This window comes from Babylonia areolata, chromosome 19 (genome assembly GCF_041734735.1).
Source record: "Babylonia areolata isolate BAREFJ2019XMU chromosome 19, ASM4173473v1, whole genome shotgun sequence".
Classification (NCBI taxonomy): Eukaryota; Metazoa; Mollusca; class Gastropoda; order Neogastropoda; family Buccinidae; genus Babylonia; species Babylonia areolata.
Window position 1 is genome coordinate 25,956,215 of NC_134894.1, and position 5,000 is coordinate 25,961,214.

Consider the following 5,000-nt stretch of genomic DNA (forward strand, 5'->3'; position numbering starts at 1 on the left):
AAAAAGGGTTTTGTCCGTGACCACGAAAGGGTTAACGTTATCGATTTATCTTCACTTCCGCTTGATCCCAGCACCCAAAAAGAAATGTGGTTAACGCACCGCCAACTCGGGGAAGCGTCAGTGCAAAAGTGAGAACGGTGCACAGTGCAAAGTGAAATGTGGGAAGTGGTACACATACCAAGATCGTGCCGAACTCTTGACGGCTTTCGAGTGTAACGGAAAATATCGGTTCCCTTGCGTGATTGAGATCGACGGAAGTGTAGATGGACGGATGGATGGATGGATATTTGGAGGGATGAAGGGATGTTGAGATCGATGGATGAATGAGTTGCTGGACTGATGGATTCATTGGTGGACAGTCAAACAGATAGTTAACTAGGTGGATAGTACGGTATAGAGCTGTATATATATATATAGATGAAGAGAGACTGACACAGACAGACAGACAGGGACAGAATTAGCGACAGAGAGACAGAAGCATAGAAGATATAGCTGTGTAGATGTTTTTTTTCTTTTAACATTCACAAGTTCTTGTTTTCTTCCCTGTTTTACTTCCCCTGTTATAGAAAAGATATATCATAATTTCTAGATACTCTATTACCTCAGTTTATCTTTTTATAAGTTTTTTTTTTCTCTTTTTTTTTTTATAGCGTACGTCCACCCATACTCCCTCCATACCATGTCACTGATCACCAGACATTTCACCGGCTTTTGATCCAGCGGGGCACCTCTTTCATGATGAAAATCGGATTAGTCTCTGGCCACAAAAGGGTTGAAGTTATCGATTTATGTTCACTTCCACGGTGGAACAATGCAGAATGGAAACTGGACAGTGTCAGCTACAGCAAGATCGTGTCGAACTTTTTGAGGGTGTAGAGGGCAATGTTTATTCTCTCGCGTGATTAAGATGGGTGGATGTCTTGGTGTATGGATGTTTGAAGGGAGGGAGGGAGGTATGGATAGATGAATGGATGGAAGGATGGATAGAGAAATATATACCTAGGTTGAAAGAGCACGCTGAAAGCTAGATTGATAGGTAAGTGAGAGAGAGCGCGCGAGAGATTCAGATTCAGATTCAGATGGTTTATTCATTTTAGGCCTAGGCCCCTCATGAAGGGGAAAGTGAACAGACAATAATCATATCATTTAAGACATACAGATCAAAACAATGCAGCTATGGATATATCAGGAACATTAAGAAGTAAGAATTTCCCTGTATCTAAATGCTTTGTAGAAAAACAGAGACAAATTTCGCACAACATCATGGTCAGTACAAGACAACAATAGGACCAATTTGAAGAGACAAGGTTGTCGATAGTATCTGGGTCGAATAAAAGTTTCTCTGATTTCTTTCAGTACTTCACAACAAAGAACAAAATGAACTTCATCTTCTTTTGAATGTTTACACATAGGACAAATCAAATCAGATTCTTTCACTTTTTTGTATCTATACCTATGTACAGCCAAATCAGAAACACCCAGTCTAAACCTTGTTGTGATATACTTTATATGTTTATCAAGATTCAGAAGCAAATATGGTTTCACATCATGCGAGACACAAAATGTTCTATATATCTCAAACCTTTCACTAGTCGAGAGAGAGACAGAGACAGAGAGAGAAGAGTAAGGGAGGATGATATAGTTGTTATGTTGTTGTTGTTGTTGTTGTTTTTGTTTTTGGTGTGTTGTTGTTGTTGTTTTTTTTGGGGGGGGGGGGGGGGGCGGGGGGTTGTTGTTGTTGTTTTTGTTTGTTTTCTTTTTTTCTTTTTCTTTTTATTGATGATGTTTTATGTATGGATATATTGGACACTCAAAAGGAAAATGGTGGGTTTTTTTCACTTCTGCTGCTGACACACAAAAACGACAAGTTATATCAGAATGACTGCGCATGCGCGTAAGAGTAAGAGTGGAAAGGCGCGACTGAAGGTTGACATTGATGGGTAGGGTTCCTTGTGTGGGTGTTGTTGTTGCCAGACAGTCTGGACGGTTATGAGTGACGCGAGATGTCATACCATGTCCTGGTGATGTGTTCGTCATCAGTAGACCAGTTGTAGAAAATTACGTCAGTGACCTTCATCGCCAAGACTTGTTTTCTTGCCGTTTCTTCTTTCTGTTAATCTTCTTCTTCATTTTCTTCTTGTTCTTATTTTCGTTCTTATTCGTTTTTGTTTTTGTTGTTCTCCTCTCTCTCTCTCTCTCTCTCTCTCTCTCTCTCTCTCTCTCTCTCTCTCTCTCTCTTCGTTTTTAGTTTTCATTCTCATTGTCCTTTTTTTCTTATTCTTGTTCGAGTTCTTCTTTTCTTCATTCATGAATATTAAAAAAAACAAAAAAAACTCGTTAATCACCGCCTTCATTCTTTCAGTTCTTCTTCTCATTTTCTTTCGTTTTACACACACACACACACACACACACACACACACACACACACACACACATCCTGAGCACCTAATTCTTTTCCACCCTTTAATCTCCCATCCTAGCTCTCCCTTCCACCGTTTTTTCCCATAAACCCTCCCACCGCAATCAGCCCCCTCCCTCCCTCCCTCCCTCCCGCTTTGACCCTCCTCCCTCTTCCCACATCCCACCCCCCTCCAGTCCCTATCGTCCATCCTTCCTCGTCTGTTTGACCCTCCTCCCTCTTCCCACATCCCACCCCCCCTCCAGTCCCTATCGTCCATCCTTCCTCGTCTGTTTGACCCTCCTCCCTCTTCCCACATCCCACCCCCCTCCAGTCCCTATCGTCCATCCTTCCTCGTCTGTTTGACCCTCCTCCCTCTTCCCACATCCCACCCCCCCTCCAGTCCCTATCGTCCATCCTTCCTCGTCTGTTTAACCCTCCTCCCTCTTCCCACATCCCACCCCCCCTCCAGTCCCTATCGTCCATCCTTCCTTGTCTGTTTGACCCTCCTCCCTCTTCCCACATCCCACCCCCCCTCCAGTCCCTATCGTCCATCCTTCCTCGTCTGTTTAACCCTCCTCCCTCTTCCCACATCCCACCCCCCTCCAGTCCCTATCGTCCATCCTTCCTTGTCTGTTTAACCCTCCTCCCTCTTCCCACATCCCACCCCCCTCCAGTCCCTATCGTCCATCCTTCCTTGTCTGTTTGACCCTCCTCCCTCTTCCCACATCCCACCCCCCTCCAGTCCCTATCGTCCATCCTTCCTCGTCTGTTTAACCCTCCTCCCTCTTCCCACATCCCACCCCCCCCTCCAGTCCCTATCGTCCATCCTTCCTCGTCTGTTTAACCCTCCTCCCTCTTCCCACATCCCACCCCCCCTCCAGTCCCTATCGTCCATCCTTCCTCGTCTGTTTAACCCTCCTCCCTCTTCCCACATCCCACCCCCCCTCCAGTCCCTATCGTCCATCCTTCCTTGTCTGTTTGACCCTCCTCCCTCTTCCCACATCCCACCCCCCTCCAGTCCCTATCGTCCATCCTTCCTCGTCTGTTTAACCCTCCTCCCTCTTCCCACATCCCACCCCCCTCCAGTCCCTATCGTCCATCCTTCCTTGTCTGTTTGACCCTCCTCCCTCTTCCCACATCCCACCCCCCTCCAGTCCCTATCGTCCATCCTTCCTCGTCTGTTTAACCCTCCTCCCTCTCCCGACCCTCCATCCCCCTCCAGTCCCTATCGTCCATCCTTCCTTGTCTGTTTAACCCTCCTCCCTCTCCCGACCCTCCATCCCCCTCCAGTCCCCATGGTCTATCCTTCCTCGTCTGTTTAACTCTCTCCATACGAACGGCGAAAGAGACGACGTTAACAGCGTTTCACCCCAGTTACCATCATCAAAATATTGGAAGAGGAAGGCTCTTATACTGAAGAGGTGAATGTTGACAAAGAATACCACAATTCTGACGACGGAAGCTAAAGGTTGGGTCATTGAGACACCCACTGGACATCCGAGGGGTCTGTGTAGAGGAGAAGAGAGGACTGGCCGTACTGAGTGAGTTACCGCTCCTCTTCTTCTCTGTTCCTGTCCCTTTTTGTGTGTGTTCGTGAGTTGAAACTTACACTTACGACCGTATCTGTGACTGAGCTTTTAAATCTGTGGCCATTTTGTACCCCCTGCCATACACGCAGTTTCAGTTTTAGAGTTAAGGATGTGTTAAAGTGTGCGGACAGATTTGTATATTATGCTACACCACATCTCCGTGGGTTTTTTGTTGTTGTTGGTGGTGGTGGTGGTGGTGGTGGTGATGTTTTTGGGAGGGCAGAGATTTTTTTTGTTTGTTTGTTTTCTTGATAAATAAAACACAAAAAAAGAAGAAGAGAAAGCAGATGCCCTGGTCGCTCTGGTCAGGCCTTGATAGCCTACCTCAAGTTTGTGAAAAACATCAGCATGAAATGAAATAATAGTTACAGTTGGGCCAACAGCGAAGTGAGCACAGTATTAGCAATGGTTTCTCCACTGTGACACGAAAAGGAGGTGGCCAGACAAGATTGCACTGGCTCTTAGTGCTGCAGCCTTGGGGGCTAGTTGGCCTTTGGGGACCACCCCAACGCCGACTGTCCTAAAACCCTTTTGGCCGAGAGAGTGGTGTAACTTGGGCAAGACTCTCTCTGCTATTGACAAATCCTGGCCCAGACAGTCGAGAAACAAGTTAGTCAAGAAGCAGTTCCCTCCTCTGCTGTTCTGGGCAGTATTCAAGAGACTATCGTGGCTTTGGCTAAATATGTACCTTAGGTAAATCTACCTGAGGTAAGGAAAACTGCCCAAGGCCAAGCAGGAACACTCAATTCTACCCACGGGCCTCCAAACCCAACGGCAAATTTGCTCTTACCACTTGCCAAGGGTGAGTGCCGAAGAAGCAGAGGTAAACATGGCTGGTCATTTTGTTGCGTTGTTTCTGTTGAGGGAAAACAGGCGTGCTTTGCGAATTGCAATGTTTTGCTTTCTCGGTAATGCTCTAACTGTGTAGTGCGGTGAGAAGTATAAAGAGCATACGCAGGAGGGAATCACCAGGACTTTTTTTTTTTTATAAAAGACGATGGGTTAGCTGC

The 5,000-nt window shown here is 46.2% G+C and overlaps 1 protein-coding gene across 4 annotated transcripts in view; it reads right to left on the reverse strand.

The window, feature by feature from the left end:
• Positions 1-5,000, reverse strand: part of LOC143294251 (PDF receptor-like) — a 261,783-nt gene that overhangs the window by 44,793 nt on the left and 211,990 nt on the right. The gene's annotated exons all lie outside the window — the stretch shown is intronic.